Here is an 18,028-nt window from a genome sequence, read left to right as displayed (position 1 = left end):
TTTGATATGGGGTACAGGGCCCATTTTCCACAGTTTTCACTTTCACTCTCTTCATCCCTAACTTATTACATCTTTTAGTGTTGATAAGAAAAAAAGGATCATCTGCACTTACAATAAAATGTCTATTAAAATCCCAGAAACACACTTTTATTGCCATTTGCTTTAGTTGTTAATAGTCAACTCTCTCCTTAGTAACACTATGGAATCAATCAGGGCAGCTCACAGCATGTTTCCATAGCTACTGATTTAGCTAAGGAAGGACACTCATCTGTTAAGCCTGTCAAAAGGCAGCAACTGTATAATTCAGAGTCTTCAACAGGTTATTTCAGGCAGTAATCTTATTTTAAGTATCAGTAGTTATTCCAGTACATTGCACTATCCAGTATACAGATTTTAATTAGCTAACATCAACTATGATCGGTGTTACCCTGTATTTATATATGCAGGTGAATCACGTGCTGTTATTGATGTAGCTGAACATTTCATGCATCAACTCCATATTCACTCCTACTGATAATTATGGATTATAATGTGATTGTGTGAAAAAAAATTTTTAACTACTGTTATTTATAGCCCCTGCACCTCTTTTCTCGTACCTAGATATGGCAGAGAACAGTGGCTCAGCTCTTTCCTTCAAAATATGTTTTATCGTCATGAGCATCTGATTTCATAAGAACTTGTGTTATTTTAAATATTTGCACCCGAGGACTATTCTATTGATTAAGTATGTAAATTTGACATTATTTATTTAAGTGTGTTATCATTAAATATGACATGTTTATTTTTAGTATCACTGGCTTCTGTGATTTCTTTTTAATTTACCTTGTTACTTGTGTTCCTTAATTTCACTTTGCTATAGAGACATGTTGCTCTCCTTGTGAGCAGTGGCATAACCACTGCCTCCACAGCCCCTGTGGTGGCTTGGAGGCGCCGGGTGGCTTGTGGGCCCCGGGGGGCGTAGCTTTGCCACTGCAACTGTGAGCGCTGGCCTCTGAAGTGATTGGAGGCTAGGGAACCGTCCGATCACTTCAGAGGCCAGCGCTACCAGTAATGCAGTGCGCGGGCGATGTCATGACGTCACCCGTGACCTGGGGAATCTGCGCAGCCATGTCTACTGGATCAATTTAGATCCAGTCAGCATGGCAGCAGAAGTGACAGCCCGGACGACGCGTGGAGTCAGGTAAGTACTGGGGTGGGGAGGGGAGAGGGCACGACTACAGGAGGCACTACTTTAAATGGTACAACTACAGGGGGCACTACTTGAAGGGGCACAACTACAAGGGGCACTATTTGATGGGGCACAACTAAGGGGGCACTGCATATTGGCACAGCTACAGGGGGCACTGAATATGGGCACTACTTTAAGGGAAATTGCATAAGGGGCACAACTACAGGGGGCACTACTTTAAGGGGCACAACAACAGGGGGCACTACTTTACTACTACAGAGGGCATTGCATAAGGGGCACTAGTACAGGTGGCATTGCATAAGGGGCACTAGTATAGGGGGCATTGAATAAGGGGCACTGCTACAGCCTGCATATGGAGCACTGCTACAGGGGACACTGTATAAGGGGAAGTAACTTGATATATGCAGTTTACAGGTTATAAACTATGTTCCCAATAATCTGGTTCTACATGGACATAATAACTGTACAACCTGTCTTGAGCTGAGGTGACAGACTGGCAGGAGCGGAGAGAAGGGTTGGTGAAGTAGATCTGTCAGGGTGGGATGTAATGGGCGTTACTTTGTGGCATAATGTGCAATGGGCATTACTGTGTACACAATTTGCTATTAGGGGTATTAGTGTGGCATTATGTGTTATAAGGGGCATAATGTGTAAGGGACATTACTGTGTGGCATAATGTATTGTATGTGGCATTACGGTGTGCCATAATGTGAAATAGGGGCATTACGGCGTGGCATAATTTGTTCTAGGGGCATTACTGTGTGTCATTATGTGTTGTACATGGCATTATTGTGTGGCAGGTTTAAAGGGCATTGCTATATGGCATAATGTGTTGTAAGGGGCATTACGGTGTGGCATAATGTGTTATAGGGGCATTACTTAGTGTGTCAGCAGAGGTTCCCAATCACGGTCCTCAAGGCTCCCCAACAGTTCATTTTTAGTGATATCCACGGTTGAGCACAGGTGACTTAATTAGTACCTCAGTCAATTTAATTTAACCACCTGTGCTCAACTATAGTAATTACTAAAACCTGAACTGTAGGGGAGCCTTGAGGACTGCGCTTGGGAACCTCTGGTGGAAGGCACATTACTGTATCATGAAACCAACAGCTTAAACGTCGTCTTTGGATGTGTTTGTATTTTGGGCGGGGGGCGCCTGAAACTTTTTTGGCATGGGGGAGCAAAATTTATAGTTACGCCACTGCTTGTGAGCTATAGTTATTGAAATAGGCCAATCCGGGAAATCGATGATCAAGACAAGTGGCAGCTACAGAAGGAGAACAATGGTAAATAGCATTAGTACCCTTGTGCTGCGATGGTATAATACGGCACAATTGTAAAATGGAGTCATTTCGACAAGAGTTTTTGTGCCTTAACTTTTAATGAATTGGGATGTTCCTGACATGCCTGCTTTTCTTATGCTAGGGGTTATTTTTAAAAAGGAGGAAAAACTACATTTGTTTTCTTATAACCAGATGTTTACAGTATTTAGCTCCATCATATATACTCAGAGCTGTGCAGAGATTACTAAATCGTTCACATTAGAACCTGCCTCATTGGGGGTTATAGTCTTAATTCTGTACCACTCAAACACAGAAATACTTGTGTCCATCTTTGTTAGGAGCATATGGTATGTTAGGTTGACAGGAATCATGTTGAAATGCATTAAGTGATGATAGAATGTCGACCTAATGTCCCTGGTGGCCCAGTGGGCACTAACCTGATCCCTACTGCTGCAGAGGCTCCAGTGCGACCTCATATTTCTTACACAGACCTCTGATGGAGTGGCGGTTTAGATGAGTAATTTACCCGGATCCCTAACCCTAATCACTACTACTAACCCAAACCCTCCCTATAGTGCCTAACTCAAACCCCCCTGTAGCCTAACACTAACCTTCCCCCGCACCCTAACGCTAACTCTCCCCCCACTCACAGCCTATCCCTAACCCTCCTGCCAGCGCCTAACGCTAACCATCGCATATCGACATTTCAGATGTCGGTATTGTGAACATGTGAATAGTCTGAGGGTGTTAACTTGATGCCTGTTGACCCATGTCGACATTCTGTCAACTTTGTGGTGTCTAATCAAAGGGGTCTACCTGTAAGGGTCTGAGTTCACTAGCTGTAGCGGCATGAGCAGGAGCACAGCCAGAGCTAGCGCTGATGGTCACTGCATCAAGCTGCTTCCTAGTCACAGGCTGAAGTGTGCATGTGTCTAAGAAGCAGTTTGCATAAGGAATCAGAGCTATCCGTGGTCAGGCAACATTCAGTACTCACTCCACGAGTCCCACACACCAACAGTGGGTGCAGGGGGAGGCCCCCCGGGTAAAAATGTAAACAAGAACTCAGTAGAACACTGCCATCTTGTGGACATCATCTGCATTGAAACTAATAGTGCCTTTGGAAAAGGTTCACTGCCACTGAGAACTACACTTCAAAAACTGAATTATTTGTTTTAATTTATATAGCTCAAACATATTCCTCAGCACCATACAGTATAATGGGACAGGGCACATACATGTGGGTAAATGCTGTGAATATGAGTTACCAAACACCTGGTGTCAAAGAATAAGTTTGAGTTTGTATAAATTTGGCTTTTATCCTAGCCAGTGCCTCCCCAACCATCCACCTCACCACAAATCACTGTTGATATGGTAACTGCCTCCATGGTCCAAGTATCTGGCAAACAGGGTGCCTGGAATGGCACCCTGCAGCCAGAATTCCTATGTCACTGTAGTGCTGCTCGTATGTTCCCGACCCTCTGTCCTGCCCAGACCCAGCCTTCTCCCTTGTGTGTATAAGTTTAGTGTGTTTTAAAGTGTAGTGTGTTGTGTAGTGTATTTGGTAATTTAAGAAGAGCTGGCTTCACCATTACCTGTTCTGCACCGTGCCCAGACATTTTAACCTTAAAATGAAGATTTTTCCCTACAATCTCACACCCACAGCTTGATTTTCTTCTGAAAAAACAAAATGTAAGTTTAGAATTGGATTGCAAATGCACTTTGCAGTGAAAATGACGTGCACAAGCTACTGTAACTCGCACCTAATTGGATTGACCCCTTAATGTATTCATTTTGTTGTGGGTATGCAGGAATCCCACTTTATAGGAGCACTATATTGATGATATATGTTTTTTTATCTGAAAGGGCGACAAAAACTATTCATCATGCTTAATTTATTACATCAACACCAATAACTACAGTCTGAAGCTCAGTTCTTAATACATATCTATATCAGGCAGAGATATAATGGTCTTTGTACTCAGTGACTGCTTAGCAACCAGGACCTACTGTAAACAGTAGGCAGCAAATCCTATATTTGTACATATACTTGGAATTGAGGAAAATAGCTACATGTCATTCCACCGAGGCAGTTGAGAAGGTTATATGGAAATTGTACACGTTTGGAAGATTTTAAAACAGAAGTATATATGATGTAGAATTTACAGCTTCCAAGACTGGAATTATTAAACATGAAAAGGATATGGAAGAGATGCACTAACCCTTGTATAGAGATGAAGTGGATAGAGAACAACCAATCAGCTCCTGTCACTTTACAGGCTGTGTTTGAAACATGACAGGAGCTGATTGGTTGGTACTTTATCGCTCTCCACTTTATATCTCTCCAAGGCTTAATACACCTACCCCATAGGGAGAGATACAGTCATTAAAGGGAATATATACTAAAGTGAGAGTTTTTAGAAGTTCTGATTTGTTGCCCATAGCAACCAATCAGATTCTAACTATTATCTTGTAGAAAGTGCTAGATAAATGTTAAATAGAATCTGATTGGTTGCTATGGGCAACATCTCCACTTCTAAAAACTCTTACTTTAGAAAATATACCCCTAAGTCTGCTGGATTATAACTTGTACCAACTAAAATAGCAATGCCGTACCCTACATGCAATTATTTTTTATCTTGTCCCACAACATCACTTCAGTTTATATATAAAAAAGCAGACAAATTACTGCTATTCGATTTACATTTTATTATATGGACAGCATGGATGGTATAAAGGTTAGCATTACTGCCTCATGGCACTGAGGTCTTGGGTTCGACTCCCACCATGCCTAACTATGTTGAGTTTGTATATTATCCCAGTGCTTGTGTGGATTTCCTTCGGGTACTCTGGTTTCCTCCCACACTCCAAAAATATACTGGTAGGTTAATTGGCTCCTGACAAATATGAACCCTAGTGTGTAAGTATGTGTGTGTAAATATAATAGGGATTGCAGATTGTAAGCTCCACTGGGGCACATTTGTCATCCACTAATTGTTCAGGTGATGCAGCTGAAAAGGACAAGACACCTCCTGCGGCATTAGCACCATAATGCGCCCCATAAAGTTTAATATTTTCCATATTATTGCACATCCACTGCGTACAAAGTCGCAGGGGGTGTGCAATAGCGGACAACTATAAATCAGGCTAAAAGGCTAATGTTGGACTTATATGAACAGGTACAAGGGCTGGTGCTGATTTAGCCGGATACTGTATGTGTCCAATATGAATTTCTATAAAGCAGCACATAAATGTAGTGAAAAGCCTTTGGGAATATACAGCATTTTTCTGTCAAACTATCTCAGAGGTTTGGGAACTGTGGGCCTGATTCAGACCCGGTCGCAAGCGCTGAGCGCTCGCAACCGGGTCGATGGTGGCCGGCTCCGTCGTGCGCATGCGCGAGACCCGGCTAGCGACGGGCACTCCGGATCTCGCACCAAAGGGGGCGAGCTGTCGATGTTGAGTGACAGCTCGCCCCGTTTGGTGGGCCGGCCGGGGGGGTGGCTGCCCAAACGCAGGCGTTCCCATGAGAATGCCTACCGTTTGGGGGCGGCCCTACTGACATCACAAGTGATGTCAGTGGAGAGCTTCCGACTCTGTTAGAGCTGAAAGCTCTCTGAGGCTTGCGATGGGTGAGACCCTACCAAAAGGGACTCGTTGCAAGCCTGATGGTTGCGATGGTCTTGACCCTCAGCTATGCGAGCGGCCAGGAGGCCGCTCCAAAAAAAAAAAAAAGCCCGGCCCTGATTCACAGCGAGCGGCTCTGAATCAGGCCCTTAGTCTATATACTGTACATTTCCCAGGCAGCAACTCACAGACATAGGTATCCCAATTATACAGAGGTGAATTTACAATCAGGTCCATGCAAAATCTTATAAGACTGAGAACACTTTTTCCGAGAGAGGGGAAGGGCGTTTTTTTTCTCTGCCTAAAGCTAATTAAAGCCACACGTACTGTATCTCACAGCTCATTTACACCCCTTGCTGTACCCATGCTGTGTGTTTTGGATTTTCATCGTTTCCAACGAAACAACAACAGAAAATCTTTAGAAAGTTAAGCTTTGCAATAATTATGTTTAATGAAGGCAGCTAATTATGATCTTAATTTGTTTGCAGAATATTTTGCCATGACCTAGAACGATACCCTGTCACATTGCTGCATCTCCCCAGTGACAAGCTGCTTAGTGATTCAGTTGATTTTGGACCAATTTTCGGGCTAACATTAGGAAAGTTCCTGCTCTTATGTAATTTATGGCAAAAAGTTTTCATGACTATAAGGAAAGGGTTTAATTAGCCAATCTATTTTTTTTTAATCTGTGCCCTCCCTTACATTTTAATAAGACTTTTTACCTAAAGAAAGTGGCTATATAATACAGTTGAAGGGGAAAGGGGTATAAATGAACGTATATATTTAATTTGTATGTTTAATTTGCCAATATAATCCTTTCTTATGCCTATTCATTTGCCAGATATACTCTATAGAAGGTGGCGAGTTGCCATTGCAATGTCGTACAACAACGGCACCCGAACTCGCACCTCTAGCGGCCCCTTCTCATGCTGGACTTGCACATTTTTGTATGCAGCCCTATGGGACTGCAAACAAAAAGCTACAGTATGGATAATATTGTTTTTTACAGTGGGACTCCTGGTACTGTAGAACTACAAATGCCAGTTGGCAGCCCACACCAGTGACCGTACTGTGTAGCAGATATTAAAATAAAGACAGTACACACACTGAATATTGTATTATCTTATTACACATGCACTTACTCACTCACTCGCACTCACACCCACCCCTACTTACACTGCATACTGTACTTACCTACTCCCTTGCATTGGTCAGCCCCCTTGTCCAGTAGCGTCCATGATGGAGATCTGTCCTCTTCTCCAGTAGGCATCCATGGAAAAAAATGCGCCCAGCCAGTACCAGCCGGACATAGCAGTGCTATATGTACATACTGTACATTTAGCACTAATCCCAAAGTGACAGAACCCACATGTGTTCCTGCACTTGGAGCCCCACCAAACAAACAGGGGTCACTACCATGGGAACAGGCCACTGATTGGCTAAGAGACTGATCACTCACAGCCAATCAGTGGACTGATTTTTAACATTTTTGTTACTTTAACACAGAAAAGCATGCACAGATCTTATTGATCTGGACAGGCTTCTCAAAATATGCTGCTCATAGGCAGGTGTTACAAGTCTGCCACAAACACGACTGAACACTCACACTATTAAACACAATTAAACACTATTGCATATATGATCAGTAAATATGATTCTGTCAAACATGATTGTGAGGATACGGGGATCTCTCAATCACCCAGACACCGAGCAGATGAAACCAAAGTGATGGTTTATTTTTCACGCCACACAGAAATAGGTAATATGTAATGGCAAGAGGTAAATACAGCAAACAGGCAATATGCAAGTAGCAGTCCTGACAGAGGCAGTCCCAGTAGAGGATGAAGTCCCAGAACAATTGCACAAAATAGAATTGCACAAAATAGCTAGAGACACCCAGTCTCCACAGGAGAAACTATTACAAATCCACACAGCGGCAATAGCGCATTAGTCCACACAGAAGACCAATCACATGTCCCACAAAGCAGTGATAGCATATAAGTCCACACAGAAATTCCGAAGTATAAATTCACACAGAACTGGTGATGTGTTCTGCTAATCACCTTGGAAGAGAGCTACCTCTTAGCCAAAGTCAGTGACTAACATGAAGAGCTGGACTTGGTGATCTCTTTTAAAATCTTCCAATTTCCCATGGTGCTTTTGACCACCCAAGGGAGTAGCACCGTTTTCTGATTGGTGTGGGTCCCTTATCCTTTCCCTTCCTCCTAGCTCCCCCAGATATTACTTTTCTGATGAACACATGCTGGCTTGGCACCGTGTAGTCTGCCAAAGTCCAGAGAGGAACAAAGTGAGGCAAATAGAAGGAACAATAACATGGTAATTTGTTTGAGTCCTGAGTGTCCCCTGCAAAGGTGGAATTTAACTCCTGAGATGCTCTTTCTGTGAGATGTTACATTTCTCTACAGGTTACTTCTGTGAGGCTAGGTCTGACTAAAAAATTAATAAAACAGACATATAGACAATGGCTAAACATAAAGGCTAAAAAGTATTACACATTACTTTTCCTCACAACGATTCTTAGTAAATTTAAGTGTTTGATCTTGAAAAACTGCCACGTAGAGTATCCAATCGTGTTTAATCTCAGAGCAAACACACACGGATATACAAGTGTTGCATATAAAATTAATCAGCACAGTCTCCTTGCAACTTACATCACATTTTCTGCAAAAAAGACGCCCGGGGCTAGCAGAATCTGCACCAGCGATAATGATGGTGATCTCGAAGGTGGACTGATGGTGGAGTGTTTGAGTCCACCGGCGGATTTGCACTGTCCATGGATACTGGACTGGGCTTGCAATGTCTGGCTCACCCTAATACACAAGGGGAAGGATGAAACTATTGTAATACCCTGTGATAGCTATTATGTCTTAAACTGTACAGCACACGTGTATGTCATCACACAGACAGACCAGAATTTCCACCAGTCTCTGCATGCTTGGGAGGTCAGGAGGAGGTCACATGAGCAGTGTCAGTTGGTCAGGCAAGTGCCAGTTGGAGGCGAGCAGCAGTTGGGCAGAGCTATGCTGTGAGGAGCTGCATTGAGCATGGCCATTCCAGATAGTCCTGAGGTAACTGTCAAGAGAATGGAGTAGCACTGTGGAGGTGACTGAGCAGACAGTCGCCCCTCCTCAAATGGTGGTCCCTTCTCCCCTGAAGGTGGGCAGTGGGTGACCGGACCAGATCCCCTGGAGTAGTGATTAAAAAACACTGGCCGTGATTCAGAGCCAGACGCTCTGACAGAGCGCTCGCTCTGAATCAGGGCCGGCCTTCTGGTTTTTTAGAATGGCCTCCTGGCCGCTAGCATAGCTGTGGGTGACCACCCACAGCTATAGGGAGCGGCCAGGAAGATGGTCACAATGGTCAAGACCATCGCGACCATCGGGCTTACGACGAGACCCTTGTGGTAGGGTCTCGATTCCGCAAGCCACAGAGAGATTTTGGCTCTAACAGAGCCGAAATCTCTCCCACTGACATCACTCGTGATGTCAGTGGGGCCACCCCCAAATGGAGGCATTCACATGGGAATGCCTCCATTTGGGCAGCCACTCCCTTGGTCCACCCACCAAAGGAGGCGTGCTGTCACTGAACATTGACAGCTCGCCCCCTTTGTTGATAGTGACGGAGTGCCCGTCACTATCTGGATCTCGCGCATTCGCAAGACGGAGCCGGCTCTGTCATGCGCACTGGGCCACCATCGACCCAGTTGCGAGCACACAGCGCTTGCGAACGGGTCTGAATCAGGCTCACTGTCTGCAGCCCAGGTCCTGTGAGGGGAGTGCAGGATCTGCATGAGAGAGCTGAATAGGTAACTCCGGCACACAGACACCATAGACTGTTATACTGCCTACAGCAGTGGTTCTAAAACTCGGTCCTCAGGACCCCACACAAGTCACATTTTCCAGGTCACCTAGCAGGTGCACAGGTATATTCATTAATCACTAACACATTTTAAAAGATCCACAGGTGGAGCTAATTATTTCACCTGTGATTTTGTGAGGAGACTTGGAAAACATGCACTGTTTGGGGTCCTGAGGACAGAGACTGAGAACCTGTGGCTGTGGCCAGCTTACATCAGGGTGCAGCTCCTACGTCACTGAGATGGCTGATTGTCAGATCCCTGCTAGATCTTTCAGACTGCAAGTACTATATAGTGACTATTTGGTGAATAGTAAGGGAGTGTATCTGACCATGCACCTGTAAGATAAAAAGACATGACAGCATAATTTCCACACCAGTACTTTACATGGAGATAACAATTCTCACCTGAGAAGAAAACCTCTATTAGAATCCTTCAATTGTCAGGTTATACACAGAGAACTGCTCTGATTTTAAAAGGAATTACCATTACCTGCTCCCCCATTATCCCTCCCTGTCACACTGTACGCATTTCACCTGTTCTCTTACTAGCAAACCCAGGAGAAATAGCCAGCAGTACACTGTATGTGCACCAACGGATGAGACTTGGCCAAAAGGTATAAACTCACTTAAAGGGACTAATAAATGTTAATGTAGTAGTGTAATAACATATATACACTGCCAAGTACAATAGTGTTTATTGAAATCTTTAGATCAGAATTGATTTGATGAATATTGTAATCTTTTATGTCACAATATGTTCATGTGATTTGTTGCAAAAGGAATTTAATATGAATGATACAGTGTTTGCACTTGTATGAAAAACATGAACCTATTCCACCAAAACAGCACAAGAGTTCCAGTAGAATAAAATGTTACTTTGTTTTTGAGGGTAAATTACTGGTAAATGTTATTGGCTTAAAATATCTCTTGTTAAGAAGCTGTTATTGTAATGGCAGTTATCCGAACCTAGTTAAGAAAAAATTTTTTTTTAAATAAAGTGAAACTTATTTGGAAACACCTGTTGCAACCTTTAATGCCTGGACAAACCTCCTTACCCCTCTGTCACACCAATAGAAGCACAAGAACCTGCATAAAGTGGTAAGGTTGAAAAGCTTTACAACACACCCCATATCATCCATTTAGCGGGGTGTTAGACTGGGTAAACACCTAAAGATTTTCTGTCCAACCATCCAACTAGTTGATTGGTTGGAATGAAAATCTGGTAACAGATGGGAGTAAATGATGATCAGCAATTTGCTCCTAAATGCCAGAAAACAGATGAAAATGGTCGTCAGACAAGTTTGTTAAATGTTTGATCTAGGGATGAGCGGGTTCGGTTCTCAGAACCGAACCCACCCGAACTTTGGGGATCCGGGGCGATCCGAGCCCAAGCTCGGATCTCCCTGTCTGCCCCGGATCCCTCTCCCGAGGCAAAACCTCGAGATCTGCTGTCGGATCTCGAGGGTTTGCCTCAAGCGGCCATTTAAAAAAAATGCCTTTGCCTTTAATGGGCAAAGTGCTGATTGGCTGACAGAGCCGTCTGTCACGGTTCTCAGCCAATCAGCATTATGGTGCTCATTTGCATGTAGCACGGACCCGGGAGATCCGTGCTACATGCATCTGTGTGATTGACAGTGACACAGAGCACAGATGGGTCAGTGAGACCCGTCTGTGCTGCTGTGTATTTCAATGACACAGATGCACGCACGGACCAGGAGATCCATGCTACTTGCATCTGTGTCATTGACACAGAGCACTGACGGGTCCGTGAGACCCGTCTGTGCTGCTGTGGTGAAAAAAAAAAAAAACCTGTGTAAAAAAATAAATAAAAAAATGGCGTCCCCTCCCCCCCCCCCCCCAAAAAAAAGAGCAATCAGCCCTGGGCATTAGTGACCCAGTGCTGGGTGTGCTTAAATACAGGGGACAAACAAAGTAGGGGTCCCCTGTACTTTGGCACAACCAGCACCGGGCTAGTCAGAACCAGCGCTGGTTGCCAAAATACGGGGGACAAACGACGTAGGGGTCCCCCATATTCTGCGCAACCAGCTCTGATCCGGTCCTGGTTCTGGAAATACAGGGGAAAAAAATGAGTAGGGTTCACCTGTATGTTCCAGAACCAGCACTGGACTTTTTCTAGCGGGGGGCTGATGCCACAGCCAGGGGAGCCCTTTCACTGGGCCCCCCAGCCGCAGCATCAGCCCTGACCACTAGTCAGCCCAGGCCGAGGATCCCTGGAGAGCTGGGGACCCCCCCAATAAAGGGGTCACCCTCTCCAGGGCACCCCAGGCCCAGGCTGATAGCCCGGGGCTATCCCCGTAACCCCTGGTGGCGGTGGGTGGCGGGTTGATAGTGTGGTGTGGTGTAAATAAAGAATATCAAACATTGTCTTTATAAGTAGAACTGCAGGTCTCAGCAAGCCTGCCCCGCATGCTGGTACTTGGAGAACCGCAAGTACCATCATGCAGGGCATTAAGGGCCCACTAGTACCTGTAGTTCACCTGTAAAAAAATGTTTAAAAAAAACACAGGACACACACACACCGTGACAGTATAAGTTTATTAAACATACATACACACACACACACACACACACACACATGTACACATACTCACCTATGTAACCCTGTAGCATCGGTCCACTTGTCCGGTAAAGTATCCATAGGGGACCTGTGAAAAAAAAACATACTCACCATCTCCTATGCGAGGTTCTGTCCTCTTCGTTCCAAAGTAGGCATTCCCGGACTTGGCAAAAAAAAAAACGAAATCCCAATCCACGAACTTAGTACCGTTCTATAGAACGGTACTTCCCGAATGAGAGCTTAGCGGAGGGGTATCACCATGGAAACCCCGTCGCTAAGCATTAATTGGCTGAGAGAGGTCATCCCCCATCTCTCAGACAATGAACGGCTCCCTCCATTGTAGTCAATGGTGGGAGCCGCAGGGTTATTAAAGTTTACCCTGCGGTTCCCACCATTGACTACAATGGAGGGAGCCGTTCATTGGCTGAGAGACGGGGGATGACCTCTCTCAGCCAGTGGACGCTTAGCAGCGGGGTTTCCATGGTGATACCCCGCCGCTAAGCTCTCATTCGGGAAGTACTGTTCTATAGTACGGTACTAAGTTCGTGGATCGGTTTTGCGTTTTTTTTTTTTGCCAAGTCAGGGGCTGCCTACTTTGGAACGAAGAGGACAGAACCTTGCATAGGAGATGGTGAGTATGTTTTTTTTTCACAGTTCCCCTATGGATACTTTACTGGACAAGTGGACCGATGCTACAGGGTTACATAGGTGAGTATGTGTACATGTGTGTGTGTGTGTATGTATGTTTAATAAACTTATACTGTCACGGTGTGTGTGTGCTGTGTTTTTTTTAAACATTTTTTTACAGGTGAACTACAGGTACTAGTGGACCCTTAATGCCCTGCATGCTGGTACTTGCGGTTCTCCAAGTACCAGCATGCAGGGTAGGCTAGCTGGGACTTGCAGTTCTACTTGTAAAGACAATGTTTGATATTCTTTATTTACACCACACCATCAACCCGCCACCCACCGCCACCAGGGGTGGTGGGGATAGCCCCGGGCTATCAGCCGGGGCCTGGGGTGCCCCCTTTATTGGGGGGGTCCCCAGCTCTCCAGGGATCCCCGGCCTGGGCTGACTAGCGGTCAGGGCTGATGCTGCGGCTGGGGGGCCCGGTGAAAGGGCTCCCCTGGCTGTGGCATCAGCCCCCCGCTAAAATAAGTCCAGTGCTGGTTCTGGAAGATACAGGGGAACCCTACTCATTTTTTTCCCCTGTATTGCCAGAACCAGGACCGGATCAGAGCCCAGAGCTGGTTGCGCAGAATACGGGGACCCCTACATCGTTTGTTCCCCGTATTTTGGCAACCAGCGCTGGTTTTGACTAGCCCGGTGCTGGTTGTGCTTAAGTACAGGGGACCCCTACGTCATTTGTCCCCTGTATTTAAGCACTGGAATCGACTCACGCGAGTATAGTAAGGGTGAGGTCAAGTCGAAACAGTTTTATCACATTTCCCATCCGACTGAGGAGGCATAAATCCTTGTAACAGGATGTTCTCACCATGGTTATAACTACCAGTTGGCAAGGATAGTACTTGCCAGGGTTGCTGTGTGAGTGGAGGGCACTGCCCAGCTCAGGCACTGAGTACGTCTGTCCAGAAAATCATCCCAGCCTTTTTTTTTTTATAAACTTCTGGCTCTGGACTCGATCACAGAGCCTGTATGATGTGGTGGCCCACAAGTGCAGCACATGCGATGTTATGATGTAGTAAGTATTTCACTTTGCAAGGGGTGCCCGAAACCATATATAAGCTACTGGTTTTCATGTAGGCACAGTTCAGTAAGGATGTGTGGACGCAACTGTAGTCCTGTGTTGTAATAAGGGCTTAAGCTGGCCACACATCTAAAGATTATCTGTCCAACCAGCCAACTAGTTGATTGGTTGGAATGAAAATCTGGTAACGTATGGGAGTAACTGATGATCAGCAATTTGCTCCTAAATGCCAGAAGACTGGACGTCAGACAAGTTTGTTAAATGTTTGATCTAAACAATTTGTTCAAACAACAGTTTTTCTCCATTTTCCGGCATTTGGGAGGAAATTGCTGATTGTCATTTGCTTTTATACCTTACCAGATATTCTTTCCAACGAATCAACTAGTTGGCTGGTTGGACAGATAATCTTTAGATGTGTGGCCAGCTTTAGTGTCTCATAATTCATCATAACACCCACCCAATGCATAGGTATACATGACATCATGATCGGGCAAGTCTGGATGGCAGAAAAAGCATCTTCACAATAAGTTCCTCATTCCAGTTTTTTCTCTGGCCTGGCTTCATGACAGTTTGTCAGAGCCGTATGGAGTAGTCAGGGAGACCTCACACCATTGCAAAAGTCTCACAGGCACTCTAAGAAAAACGGCGAGTAAGATTGTACTGCAACATATCAATGTGTAGTGTACAAAATAATGAGGCTTTCTAAAACTATTGGTGCATTTCATGTGCTCCTAAAAGCAGACATACAGAGAGCATATACTGTAGATGCAAATGATCTGTCAATCAAATGTTGAAGGGATGGCTGATCACATGCTGGAGATAATCCTAATAAGTTATATTAGCCTGGAGCACTCTCACAGGGTGTAAATGAGAAGTCAAAATTTAAAATGTCAACAGTCAGAATGCTGACATTTACAAATGTCATTACCTAGTTAAAATTAGAGATGTGCGCAGACCTTCATGTTATGAGTTTGGTTTTGCCAAAACCACCCTCACGTGTTTTGGTTTCGGATCTGGATTAATTTAAAATTGATAAAAACAGCTAAAATCACAGATGTAATTGGAGTACTGTACACAACATTATATGGACATGTTTTTGTTACTACAGTATTAGGACTGGCTAAACTAAGTGACAGACCAGTGGCACAAATACATAGCAGTTTACAAAAGAATATAGCACGTCTAGGAAATGTAGGGCATTACATTGGCAGACCATATGGCAGTTTAATATAAACTATATGATGCTATAGAATGTTTTCATTTATCAAAAACTAGATCAGAGGCCCCAGGCCAGCAAGGTAAATGGAGCTGGACTACTATTTAGTGGAAGCCATGTAAAGCATTGATTGATTGATAAAAGAGCAGAGACTATTTCTCAGATGGAGATGTCTGCTTAAATCTTACCACAAATCAAATATTATTGAAATCCTGCCTGATCACCAGTGTGACAAGTTGTCTATAGAAACATCAGATTTTACATTTCTCATGAGTGTCAAAAGTCAACATATCAATTCCAGAACACTTTCTAATTTGACAGACACACCTGACATGGTGGCTGAGGAGTTTTAACAAAATGGAATCCTTGTGTATCCTGTCGATAAAATATATTAAAAATCAGAAGGTGGATGCACAGCTCCGAGCTTTATGTTGGTCATGATGCATCAGAAGGTTGTCAAGACAGAACATAGGAAATAAAGGGATGTAGTTTCGATCCCAGTGGTCAGGATGCTCATAACACCAGCACCGGAATGCGGCCACCAGTCAGAATCCCGGTGCCGGCATCCAAACCTCTGTCATTCCGATGGTAAGTAGTGGGGTTGTGGGAGATTAAAAGTTAAGGGTTAGGTACTAGGAGGAGGGTTAGGGTTGGGCAGTAGGTGGGGAGGATTAGGCTGTAGGGGGGAGGTTAGGTTTAGGCTGTGGGGAGGGAGGATTAGGGGTAGGAGTGAGCGGGTTTGGATTTCTGAAATCCGAACCCCCCTGAGCCCCCCCGATCCGAGGCAGATCCGAGTCAGGCTTGACTTTTCCCGCCTGACTCGGATCTGAAATCGAGGCAAAACGTCATCATCCGACCTTCCGGGTCTCACGGGTTTTGGATCCTATATAAGGTACCCGCGTCGGCGCCATTTTCTCACTCGGCTGTGGACAGTGAAGAGGGAGGGTGGGAGTTAGGGCTGGCTGGGCTGTGTAGAGTAGTGTAGTGCAGAGTAGTGTTGTGCTGTGCTGTGCTGCGCTGTGCTGCTGTTGTCCACTACTTCAAAGTCCATAGGGCCTGGCTGTGTTGTGCTGTGCTGCTGTTGTTAATAGGGGCTGTGTCCACTACTTCAAAGTCCATAGGGGCTGGCTGGACTGTGTTGTGCAGTCAGTTGTCCATAGGGGCTGTGTCCACTCCAAAGTCCTGTGCCGTGTCCCAGTCCTAAAGGGGTGCTGTAGTGTTGTCCAGGGGGTGCTCTGTCCATCAGGGGTGCTCCCCCCAAGTGCTAAAAAAAAATATTTTCTGTGTTTGTGAATTGTGTGCGCAGTAGCCGCACGTGCATCAACAAAGTAGTGCCAAGCGTGCGCCTGTGTCATAAGTAAAGGGCCAGCTGGCTTGACCGTTAAAGGGTGCTGTAACCCCCAAAGTACACTCCAGTCCAAACCAAAAAAAAAAATATTTTCTGTGTTTGTGAATTGTGTGCGCAGTAGCCGCACGTGCATCAACAAAGTAGTGCCAAGCGTGCGCCTGTGTCATAAGTAAAGGGCCGGCAGGCTTGACCGTTAAAGGGTGCTGTAACCCCCAAAGTACACTCCAAACCAAATAACAAAATATTTTTTCTATGTGTGTGAATTGTGTGCGCAGTAGCCGCACGTGCATCAGCAAAGGAGCAGCGCCAAGCGTGCGCCTGTGTCCCATAAGTAAAGAGCCGGCTGGCATATTTCTTAAAGGGTGGCATAACCCACAAAGTGCACTACTCTCTACTCTATGTGGTGTCTCTCTTTCCGGCCGACACAAGCCTGCAGAGGTGCAAAGATCTGCTGGTGAAAACACTGTCAGCTGAAGCAGAACGTGACACGTCAACAGCTCCTTCTTCATTTTCTCCCGCAACTGGGGCTGCCAGGAAAAAACTTAGGTATCCTAAGCAACCCGCTGGCGGTGATGCAGGGCAGGCAGGACCAAGTTTGGACATCTGGTCCGGACTGAAGGACCTGGCAACAATTTCTGACATGTCTACTGTCACTGCATATGATTCTGTCACCATTGACAGAATGGTGGAGGATTACATCGGTGACAGCATCCAAGTAGGCATGTCAGACAGTCGTACCTGTACTGGCAGGAAAAAGAGGCAATTTGGAGGCCCCTGTACAAACTGGCTCTATTTTACCTGAGTTGCCCCCCCTCCAGTGTGTACTCCCAAAGAGTGTTTAGTGCAGCTGGGAACCTTGTCAGCGAAAGGCGTAGGAGGTTGCTTTCACAGAATGTGGAGAAGATGATGTTCATCAAAATGAATTATCAGCTCTTCCAGGGAGACCAGCCTCCAGAACATACAGAGAGACCTGTGGTGGTGGATTCCAGTGGGGACGAGTTAATACTCTGTGAGGATGAGGATGTACACAACACTGAAGAGGGTGAGGAATCGGTGGATGAGGAGGATGAGGACGACATCTTGCCTCCGTAGAGCCAGTTTGTGCAGGGACAGATTAATTGCCAGCTTGTTTTGTGGGGGCCCAAACGAACCAATCATTTCAGCCACAGTCGTGTGGCAGACCCTGGCGCTGAAATGATTGC

This window comes from Taudactylus pleione, unplaced genomic scaffold (genome assembly GCF_031769625.1).
Source record: "Taudactylus pleione unplaced genomic scaffold, aTauple2 ptg000094l, whole genome shotgun sequence".
Lineage (NCBI taxonomy): Eukaryota > Metazoa > Chordata > Amphibia > Anura > Myobatrachidae > Taudactylus > Taudactylus pleione.
This window is presented reverse-complemented; position numbering follows the sequence as displayed.